Here is a 12,339-nt window from a genome sequence, read left to right as displayed (position 1 = left end):
TCTCTCTCTCTCTCTCTCTCCCTCTCTCTCTCTCTCTCTCTCTCTCTCTCTCTCTCACACACACACACACACACACATACACACACACACACACACACACTTGCACCCACATATATCTTAATTTATTTTTTGTGGTTGCTGCAGATAGAACCTAGCCATTGCTCATGAAAAGCAAGCCATTCCCACAGAGGCACACCTCTTGCCTGTGACATTGTGCTGATGATTTGACTGGTGTATAAAGTAGAAGAGTCTGAAATCAAAGTGATTGGGAAGATTGATAGCAGATCATGAGAGAGCCTCACTGAGTACTTAAAATCCATTGTGCCCAATAATGGTGGCATCCCCAGCTCCCCAGCGAGAGGCAGTTCCCAACTATTCTTCATTTTCCTTGCAAAAATTACCAGCCAAAAAGATAGTGACAGAAACCTACGTCAGAAAGTTAGAGATTTGAATCTAAAAGGATGGTGGCAAGATTTCTTGGAGAACCAAAGCAACAAAATTATATGCAAAACAACTGGGGGTCAATTTTTAAAGTATTTGTTCATTTTTAAATTTAATATCAGGTTGGAATTTTATTTATTTACCCTTTAGGATCTAGAGGAAACAAAAGGCAAGAAAAATTAGAAGCAGGCATAAGATAAAATGTTGGGGATAGAAGTTTAGAGTTTTAACAGAAATTGGGTGGTCAACTGTCTTCTATTCAACAAAGTCTGGGCAACATTTCTACTTATTCTGCAGTATAACACCATCGGCCCTCGAAGGCTGCACAGCGTCATTACACTCTTCCTCTCCAGTGTTTTCTTGGAATGAAGATTTAAGCTAACACATGTGCTGATGGTGGTTCTTTTACATACTTTGCTCAAATTATTCTTTTCTCCTTCTTTATTTTCTTAGCTTTGTCCACGTGATAATGGTCTGGGCCTATTTCAAAACCAAGTTTTCTTGATATGCAATACTTAAACCCAGCTGATCCTTCATGAGCCATTTCTTTCTTTCCTAAAGTTTTAGCACTTGCTTAGTGCTCAGCTTATAACTATCTTGCACATATAATGAATGCTAAGCTAATATTGTACTTTTTATTAGATTTGAAGCTGTTAAGAGAGTATTTGATAAACATTTCTTGAATAAATATATGGTTAAATGCCCTCCTTCCTGCTCCAAAATGAATCCCAAACTATTTTTAAAAGAGTACAAAATAATTTCCAAGTAAAATATCCAAGGGAAGAGAAATATAAATGTTTTGTAACAACATAATGCTAAAATCGATCTCCACCTAAGATATCATGGACAATTGAATTTACCTTAGCTGTGGTTTTCTCCAACTTGTATGTGATTTGTTTCTTTTGTCCATGAAGGAGTAGCTGAAAGAAGCTTCACTAGCACTTCTTAGGAAAAGACCGGCTATTTTGTGCAGTCCTTCTCTACAAACTGGTGCTTTCACTAAAAGGAGTTTCTTTTTTTTTTTTTTTTTTTTTTTTTTGCGGAACCAGGGTTTGAACTCAGGCCCTTGCACTTGCCAGGAAAGCGTTTATTCCACTGAGCCATCTCCCAGCCCTAAAAGGAGCTTCTTAATGCTCACACTTATGTCAGCACACTGACACTGAAGGCAAAGATTATTGTCTCCATCCTCTGGGATTAGCAGAAATCTCCTAATTTATGATGATCTCAGTAATTTTATTCATTCCTACCTCCTTTTCTGTGCAATTTTTCTCATTTATTTGAAATATATCTATGACTTTGTACTGTGTGATACTGAGTTTAGGCATTAGAAATATCAACATTTGACGAGACAGGGAAGGTCCAATTTTTGATGGGGTTAGAATCTTGGTTAAGAAAAGATAAATAAAATATTGATTCATAAACAAACAGCACCATATAATAAGGGTGGGTGTTATGTTATGCAGACACTAAACATATGGGTGTTAGTTAGACAGATTTAACCAAAAATACCAATTGTTAAGTGAGGCATAAAATATTGTGATAGTGATGACCTAGTGGTTACTTTGTGAACAGACAGTTAAAGGAAAACTTTTGTGAGTAGATAAAATTCAAATGACAGGAGAACAAAACTATAAAAAAAGTCTGCATCAAGAGCGCCTTATACTTAGAGGAGATGGAAAAGGCAGAATGAAGAAGAAGAAGGAGAAGAAGAAAAAGGAGAAGGAGAAGGAGAAGACAAACCTGTGTGTGTGTGTGTGTGTGTGTGTGTGTGTGTGTGTGTGTGTGTCTAAGGCAAAGTGAAAAGTGAGGAGTGAGGTGAGATATGGTGAGAAAGTTTTGGACGGTTCAATCCTGCAAAATATGTTAAGGCAGGATCACATGTTGGAATATTTCTCTAAATAGAATGAAACTGATTTATCTTAGAAGAGGCAAATGCCTTCTTTTCAATTATATGTTTAAAAAATTGCTCTTGTTGCTATTGAAGAATATCTGATAGGAAGATTAGAACAAAAGTATAGTAACCAAAAAGACTGTAATACTATTTCAGAATATGACCATGGTGACCGGTACTGGAATATTCTAAGAGAAGTAGACAAAAGTATATGCATTCAGGTTGTTTTGATGTAAGGCTGAAAGGTCATAGTAATTTGTTTTGTTTTGTGATAAATTTTCATGAGTTAAGAATAAAACCTACTTTTCACATTGTACAGTGGAGTGTTTAAATTATTTTGTTTATAATGACGGTATTAATGATGGAGAAATAGACATTTTTCATTTGGGAGGAATACATGTATCTTGTTTGGGATCATTAACTGAATACACATTTTAACTACTCAAATAAAAACATCAGTGGGCCAGTTGGACTTCTAGGTCTGAAGAGCTACGGCCAAGATTAGCTGCAGAGATTTCAGTACAGGTGGCCTCTAGATATTTTCAAGTCACAATCTTGAATAAAGTAGTCTAGACTACTCTAAGTCTTAGGGAAATGAGAGGGTTGATCACCAAACCATGGCAAACTCCAAAAATATACCTGAGCTTGATACAGAGAGAAAGAATGCCCCTTATGAGCATGATGCCGAAGAAGCCAGCAAAGGCAGCCCATTGTGCCAACACTACTTCTTGCTGCACTACAGCCTGAGACTTGCAAGTACCAAACAGAATGTAAGCTGGGCCCTGAACTGGAAGTTTGAATTACAGCAAGGTAAAGAAACAGATAATTTCACTTTGATGTGGAACTTTCATAGCTCAGAAGATTATGACGCTCAGCTCGGGAGGTAGCTCAGCAGTCTAAGTGCCTGCCTGGCAAGCACTAAGACCCAAGCTGTATTCCTGGTACCACATGCTGTGTTGGCCTCTGAATCCCAGGGGCACAATGTATTGGCAAGAAATCTGGTGTCATGGTATACACCTGTAATCCCAGCACTAGGGAGGCTGAGATAGGAGGATCGCTATGATTCTGAGCTGTATAGTGAGACCCTTTACCAAACAAACAAATAAAGAATAAAAAAAGAATGTTTAAAAATAAAGAAGATTATGGAACTAGAGAAGAGGAACTAATTAGAAATGGCCTGTTGGAAGATATGTCATCAAAGGGGAGATTTAAAAAAAAAATGTTGTATGTAAAAATTAGGAAATATAATTAAGTAAAAGAGCGATCATCGTAAACAGAATAGTTCAGGAAATAGCACCAAAGGAAGAAAACTTGACTTAGTAATGCATAGACACATTTCTAGGGCACATAGAACCTAGATGTAGCATTGAATAAAACAACTAGAGAGAAGAATAGGGACCAGATCACAGAGCTTTGGAAGGTATTGCAGCATAAACTTTCTTTTAAAGAGTGTGAAGACTTATTGGGAACTTATTAAAAGCGGAGAATGAAGAACACAGTTTGGATTTTAAAATAACCTCCTAGGCAGCCTGCAACAGGAGGACTGCTTGCAGTGGGGCTGAAAGCCTGATACAAATATTCTTAGAATTCTGTGGACAAAATACAACCAAGAAATGATTATGTAAATAAGAGAAGGTGATTTGAAAAAATCCTACCAAAGTCATTCAAAATCCATGAGTCTTAGAACAAGCTTTAGATGGTAGAGATGGACGCTATTCATAATTAAGAGAGAGTAATAAGTTGGAGCCAGTAAATTGAGCTTCTTAATTTGGAATTTGGTCAGCAAAAACTGGTAAATAATTCCTGACAGATGGCAACACAGAATCTTCCATGACCATTAACATCAAGATCTCTGCTTTAAACTTCATCCAAGTGCTGTAACTTCTGACAACCTAGTCGTTTCCAATTCTATAATAGGTCATTTTAAGGAAGTGAGAGCTCTCTTTTAATTAATAATGTTTATGAGGATGTTGATGGTTAAGATAATGATTATTTGAAGACTTTCCGTACTACATGGTAATCGGCATATGTCACTCTAATGCTTAATAGGTGACACATCAAAGTGCTGAAGATTCACTAGAGATCAGAAGCTTCCTCTAAGGATTTGAATAAATTGGGTTTATAATTCAATCTTCAGTACATTTTTTTGGGGGATTGCATGGCTTATTCCTGTTACTGTAACCTCTAACACTAGAACTCTTTTCTCTCTCTCTCTCTCTTTTTTTTTTTTTTTAGAACTCTTTTCTCTACAATTCTGGAATTTTAGATTTGCCCCAAATGTGGGACTTAAGCAAAGAATGTGACAGTAGCATTTCTTGTGGCAATGTCCTGATAAATGTAGGATGTTACAAAATTTTGCCTGTAGGTCTATACTTGAAACATTTTCCACTGCTTCTCTTGTAAATTAGGGAAAATGTGTTCCAAATTATGTGCTAAAATTTATGCAATGTGAAATTTAAAATAAAAAACATTAGTTGCCTGTATAAATGTTCATCTTGTTAAATGGTTTCATATATTACTTATACCATTACTTTGGGAATTGATCAGACATTGTCTAGAGATATCTCCTATAGTGTAAAATTTTTTGGCACTTAACATTGTCACTTACCTCTATAGTTTGTTTTGTTAGTTACATTTGGATAGGGGAGGTTTCCTAGGAGATAGAAATTCTGGAAATCATTAGACAAATATAATAATTGTGTGCCTGGGGAAACTGAGGTCTAGAGACAGTTTAGGTGTTTTCTTCATTGGCAGAGCTGGAATATTAACCAAAAATTTCAAGTCCAGTGTCTTTGCTTAAAAATCTTGAATGGAAGGACTACAACTTATATCAAAGGTAATTTCATATTCTCCTTAACTCTTACTAACATTTTTATATCTTTTTTATTCTCTGTTGTTAAATGATTAATGTCCATAGCATCCTAAATTAATATTTTAATATTAGTAGAATTACAATGTTATAGGGTTTTTTTGGTTTCTTCTTTGTGGAACCGGGGATTAAACTCAGGCCCTTGTACTTGCCAGGGAAGCACATATTCCACTGAGCCAACTCCCCCACCCTACAATGTTATAGGAATCTTGTCTTACAAAAAGTAACCTTTGGGGCTGGAGAGATGGCTCAGTGGTCTAAAGCACCTACTTGGAACAAGCTTGGCAAAGCATCAGGGACCGCGGTTCAATCCCCCAGCACCACATGCCAGCCAGCCCCGCCCCCTGGTGGGCTGAGCTGGCCACACACACACACCACACACTCTCTCTCTCTCTCTCTCTCTCTCTCTCTCTCTCTCTCTCAAATAAATAAAAAAAAGAAAAAAAACAAAAAGTAACCTTTAAAACTTCCTTTCCACTCTCATTTAAGAAGAGGAAATTGCATTAAATCAACATTTTCAGGCCTGTTTGAAAGCCTATCAAATGATCCTTTACTCAAAAAACAATAGACATATGTATGTATCACACAGAGGCCATTTTAGCCAATGGGGTAAAATGATAACCTTCTTCATGGTGCCATTTTACAGTAAAATTTTTTGTACTCAAATCATTAAAACTTTATTAAATTTAAATATCATTATATTGAAGCGCTTATGTATAGGCCAAGATAAAAGCAAAAAGTAACAGGCAGTACATAGTATAAATATAAGGTTTCCAAAATTTATATTGTCATTGGCTCTTACATCTTCTTTCATAAATACTGACCCACACATGCATCATATCATGACACCTGAAGAGGCACTGAAAGATTCTTCTACCTTTTCATTTCTTTCTGTCAATTTCTGAAGAAAACAGGAAAAGACCTACTGAAAATATGGAAGTACTGACAATAAATAAATTTTGAAGGAGGTTCCCAAAGAGAAGGAATTAAATCAATTTTCCTAAGTAAGAAAATACTTTGTAAAGAAATACAATAGAAAAGGAAATGATAAGAGGGGCAGAACTGTCCCAGAGAGGAAAGCTCAAGTGATCTAAACCCACAAGTGGAGTAGTGCTTGCATTTTGCAGCCAGGAAAATGCAGATGTCAAAGTGATGAAAGCTGTAAAAATTTGTTTAAGCTAATGAACTTTGATATGAGGATGTCTAAAAATGATTTTGCAAATAAAGAATGTTACCTAACATAATGATGCATTATGAAAATCCATTGGAGAAAATGAAGACATTTTTTTCATAACCACTAGGTAGACTAAAATCTTGCCTTGTAAAAAAAATTCTGTGGTTTAGCACACTTCATAATCAGAGCAGTTTGTTTTTTGTCATATCATATTATTATGCAGATAGGATATATTGAAGTCAATCCCATCCTAATGTAATATGTTGACATTTTATACATATTTTGTTTTATATGAATACTGCATGGCTTTAATTTACTAGATATGTATGCATTTTATCAGTTAGGTTAGGATTTCTTTCACGTTAAACAGATGGCACTTACTATCCCTTTATTATAAATGATTACAATTTGGCTATCCACTCAATATTTTTATTTTGTCTTTCTGCTTTATAATGTCTGTGTTGATGATTAACCCTATTCACACATATAAAACATGCATATATATGCATAAGTATTATATATATAGAAAAATTAATCATTTAATATTTTTAAGAATAACTTACAGAGAAACATATGTTAGAATAGATATAATGCTGGATACTGCACACTTCCTTACAGAAGGAACATATTTCATATTTATAGGGCTGCACGAAATATTTCCCTTCTATAAGGTCCAGGTTTGTAACGAAAATAAAATGCCTTTTTCTACAAAATCAGTGCTTCTTTTTTCTTGTTTTTCTTTTTCACTTGCTGTATTTTCTTTCAATTACAAAAAAAAAAGATAGTTCATTTTAAATACATTTTTTGCATAATGTCACATTAAATGTGGCTTTTAATTATTGGTTTTGGTGATTTTTGAAGATTTTTGTATTTAGATGGCATACACATTTTCAATCATGTCTTAATTACTTTTAAAAATGCTGCACTGGCTTAGGGACAAGACAGATAACTTGTTAAGCATTTGAAATTTCTGAGCTGTTTTCTCAGTTCTGGCAGTCACTACCCAAGTCCAGATTGTAACCTCCTTTCTGCCTCCAAAGCCTGCCTTGGCTCCGTGTCCAGTGAGGGATTATGGATTTAGCAAGGAAGGTAAGTGTGACTACAAGCATTGGCTCGCCATCTGCTCCCCAGCAGAGCACGGGCCAACCTGCATCGCCCGCAGCAAGACCAGGGCAGTGTTCTCCAGTCAGCCCTTTCCAACCTGGCTCAAGGCGCGCAGCACATTCACTCAGATGATTAGGTCTAAGTAGTCCATATGTAACAGAATATTTTTCCTAAATACCAAAATGAAAACAAAATGAATGCCATTTTTTTCATTCTCCTTACTCGATACATCAAGTTTTACACAAATAAATACTCTCTTAAGGTTTATGCAAATGATAGAAAAATAAAACTATGCATTATTTAGCAGTTCTACTATTTCAAGATCTAACAGACTTTATTCACAGCATGTTTTTCCCTAGTTTATGCTGGCCTTCTTTTCTGATTCGACTTTTTAATTCATCTTTTTAAATTATTCCTTTTTAAATCATTATCCTATGTGTCTTCATAGATTTTCATGTATTAATCTATTATTAATTTTTACTATACTCAACTTAATTTCAAATTGTTTAAAGCTCTTTTAAAAATAAACACTTGCCTGTGCCTTAAAAACAGCTTATACTTTAATATTTTGCATCTATGGTCCAGTAGCCTCATTTAAACTGTCAAATAAATTATAATTTTATTATGGCTTTTTGTGCATAACATAATCAAGCACTGGACAGGAAAGTTAACCTTTGGGTTCAAGACTCAAGATTATTTTTTGTTTTTTATAACCCAAGAGTTTTAGCCATCTACATTAACACATTTATTTTTTTTCATTTGTCAATAATACATTATTATACATTTTTGTGTTTTCTTTCAGGTCAAGTGCTTTTCTTAAAGAAAAAAAAAAGATTTCATAAATAGCATGCAGTCGAAAGTAGCTTTCTGCTGCCTTCAGTCCTGTTGCTGATTTGAGCACAGAGCGAACACGAAAATAAGCTGAACAAACACCTCACCCTTTTTACTTAAACTGTTGTCTGCCTGACTACAGAATGCACACAGAAACAATCTAAAATTGTATAACCCATAATACAGTATATTAAATTACAACACTGGTCAGTAATGGAAACTTATTCCCAGATATGAATTATTTACAGCCCATTTAAGTAATCCATATTCAGGTGTGGCAATGAAAAAAGTCCAACATAAATCTTTAATGCTGACCGGTTGAGAGAGCAGAGCTGAGGATTACAGACATTTTAAAGAAAAAAACTAAACGAATTGATATAGCCTGTTCAGTGGCTTACTGCATCAGCGTGCTAATGAATTGACGGATGGCGTGTCAGGGGTAGGAGTTGAAATCCTAGCATTCCTAACGAAGGCGGGATCTAATATCAGACCAAAATAAGTTTCTGAACCTGGTTGTTAACAGAAAACAGTCTATGCCTCTTTTTGTCTATGCATGTGCTCGAAGTATCATGTTCTAACATTGAAAATCCTCGAACGACTTCTTTAAATTAACTCAATAACTGCATTAGTAGTTTCACCAAGAGCAACCTGGGCTGTTGCCTAAAACAAACAGGGTGTGTGAAAGGTTATCACTGCTTTTTCTTTTTCACAGAATTGGGACCAACCCTTATTTGGGGAGATAAACTTATCAAAGAGATCCCTGTAATCCTGTTTTACATTTCCATAGCATATAGAATAGAATTCATTGGCCAAGTGAAGGGGGGGAGAGGAAGCAAAGACTTCTGGAGTGGTTTGTCCTATTTTTTATACAAATTGTGCAAGTTGTTAGCTACTTCAAACTGAAGTATGAAAGATTATATGTGGCGGGGGAGAGTTTCACGTTGCAATTTCTTTTGTTTCCTGAAGCAGTACCTATATTAATTCATCTTACAAAGATCATTGCTCAAGAACTAAATTTTGCATATATTAGGAAGCAGAATTAGCATTGCACTGTGCGCAACATTCCATGGTAACTTCTCTCCGAGCAACCACGAAAGGTCATGTTTTGACGACTGAGTGGCGTGTCGGCACCTTGGCTCCCTGGAGAGGCAGTCCCCAGGTACATGCAAAAGGTTATTAAATTACCTTCTGAGCAACACTATCTCTTCAGATGAAAATAATTACAGGCTTTTAGAGGCATCAGAATGCTTTCTTTCTTCCTTCCTTTCTTTTTTTTTTCTAAATAAGATGAAGATGCAGTACCTAATGACCATTTTTGTGTGTGAGTCATATAGCCTGTCAGTGGTGACAGGACAAATGAGCGTAATGGCATAGCTTAAAGGGGAAAGGTTCATTTTAAATAGTGACAAATAATATTTAAATGGCATTGTTGGAGACCCATCATGCTTGTAAAATGTAGTTTGTATCTTCTTCATCCTTTAATTTCATCACTGTCAAATGGCATTAGCTGTCAACATGCAACATCAGGTGCAGATATAATTTTTAACTGTTAAATATGACCATAATCAAACATAATATATCTTGATTTTTCCTGAACACATTTTGTAATATCATTCTATAGTTTGAAAAAATAGTATCCAAGGTACTTTGTTGTAGAAGACAACTTTGCTAGATGGCTAAAACAACAGCTTTGAAGTGTAATATCTTGGATGTTACTTGTCATCCAGTTTCAAAAATGAACATGAACTTTTAGACTAAAATAATTATTGACTAAAATAATAATTAAAGCATCTTGGAGAAGATCACCAGCTGTAGTGATTTGGTCAAACCAAGCACAATGACATACATGCATTGCATACTTGGAACAAGATGGAAGGCAGGAAGTGGATCCTACTGTCAAGGAAATGCATAATTTCAAAATATAAAATAAACATAAATCACATTGCTGTCAAGTAAGCCTTCTCTACTGTGTAGCAGTAGAACTTGAAAAAGGCTAACCCAAAGTCAGATTCATCTTTTAAAATTTCTTGAGATAAGACAGTACCATAATGAAAATATAAGAAAATAAGTGCTGTGATATCCTGCACGTAGAATTGTAGTTCTAAATTCAAACTTTCATATAAAGCCTTCTAATGCTTCAATATTTTTACAGAGCTTCATCACATTTATTGCTACTTTATTTTCAGATCACTTAAGCCAAAATTGGAGACAGTTTAGGTACCTTTGAGTTGTTAAAAGTTATAGCCAATTTTCTGAAAAATTATACTAGCTAAAAAACACAACATTAAATATTTACCCTCTTGGATGTTAAAAAACGCTTACAATGAAAAATGTTCACATATTGACTATTCAAAATGGCCTTCACTTTGAAATTGTGAAATAGAAGGGATTGCAGATGTACAAGAATAAATATAAAAACAAATGAGTTGACTTGAAGTGTTGCCGGCTTTCATAAACATGCTACTGCAATAACATGTGACATTAATATTTAATTACAAAAGCACTGCTGCAAAATCTTTGAAATTAATGTTTTGCAAAATTAACATTCAGTGCACAGAAGCAAAGTCGTTCCAGGCGCGACTGTGATTAACAATGCCATTCACTTTACATATTATATTAATATATTATTCAAGCTACAAATTAACACCTCCTAATTTAAATAAGGTGCTACATATCATGATGAGCTAAAATGCTTTTCTTAAAATGGCCCGTCTGATTTTAAGCAATCTGTGTTTATCATTTAATATTTTGTTATTGAATACTGTTCTCCGTAAAACTCTTTCCACTTTAATTTCAAGCAGAGGAGACCTCATTAAACTGGTGCCTTCCGTTTCTAGGATTGTTAAGCTATTTGAACCATATTTTGTTTGCTAGCTTTGCCAGTAGTGCTGAGATAGACTATGTGAGAGCTGCTTATAGGCAGCTATACTTTTGCTTTTAGGGTTCTGAGAAACCCCATCATGCAACATGCTTTTTTGCATTCTTGGAGACACTAGTTTACACCAATGTGACCACTGTCATTGTGCACTGTGTCACAATTTTCTACATGTTCATTCGTTCATCCTGGGATAAATGCAGTTCTTGAGAGGGAGGAGCTGTGTTCCACGGCTGCCTCTCACACTGAGCCTCAGAGCTCACACTCTTCAGTTTCCTCTCAATGTGTGAAGACACTTGGAAGTAGTAAAGGATTTCCCTTCTGATCTACGAATGTGGGGTCACTGTCATGCCTGGTCAGACTGCATTCATGAGGAAGGGGTTCAGCGGGCCAGTTCTGCTTTGTGAGGTGCATGCCAATGAGAAATTCTGGTTTTCAGAAAAGTAACACTTGAGTAGAAATGAAAATCACTACATAGGGAACATCACTTAAGCCTTGAAGCTCCTGCTCCATGATTATAATTTGGGAAGACCAGGCCTCAATGACAATTTACCACTGGACATGCTTGACCTGGAAAGGCAATTATGGACATTCTCAAGAAATGCCAGAATTCATAAGGCATCTCAGAGTAAGTTTAGTGTATTCTGAAGCAATGTCCAAGATGTTACTTCTGGAATGGAGAAGAACTTTTTTTTTTTACTGATGTCAAGTTGATTATCCATAGATAGTATTTGTGGATAACTTTCTATGTCATGCAATTCCAATTCAAATCATGCGCAAGTAAATAGGTAACAATCTCAAATTAGTTAACAATCTCAATTTTTGAGAACCTCAAAAAATTTCTACAAAGTCTTCAGCAATGCTGAACAAATGTTATATCAGACATCCTAAATACAAGGTACGGGCATCAGTATGCTGTGTACTTTTACCCTATGCTGTCAGTATGCTGTTGTACTTTTTCAAATTGCTGAAGAAAAGCAGAGAAAGCCACAATTTTCTCTCAAATTTCTATCCTCTTTTTGGCTTTGTGTTGTCAATTATTTCTAGTTCAAGTGACTTCAAATGAAAAAAATTATTATCAGGCTGGGACGATATCTCAGTAGAATAAGCGCTTGCAGGGTCTTGAGTTCAATCATATATATATATATATCCAT

General features: G+C 35.4%; 1 protein-coding gene across 3 annotated transcripts in view; it reads right to left on the bottom strand.

The window, feature by feature from the left end:
• The window catches only part of Arhgap15 (Rho GTPase activating protein 15), a 662,961-nt gene that overhangs the window by 413,379 nt on the left and 237,243 nt on the right, over positions 1-12,339 (bottom strand). The gene's annotated exons all lie outside the window — the stretch shown is intronic.

This window comes from Octodon degus, unplaced genomic scaffold (genome assembly GCF_000260255.1).
Source record: "Octodon degus isolate 3935 unplaced genomic scaffold, OctDeg1.0 scaffold00082, whole genome shotgun sequence".
Lineage (NCBI taxonomy): Eukaryota > Metazoa > Chordata > Mammalia > Rodentia > Octodontidae > Octodon > Octodon degus.
The sequence above is the reverse complement of the archived record's forward strand: the minus strand, read 5'-3'. Positions and strand labels throughout refer to the sequence as shown.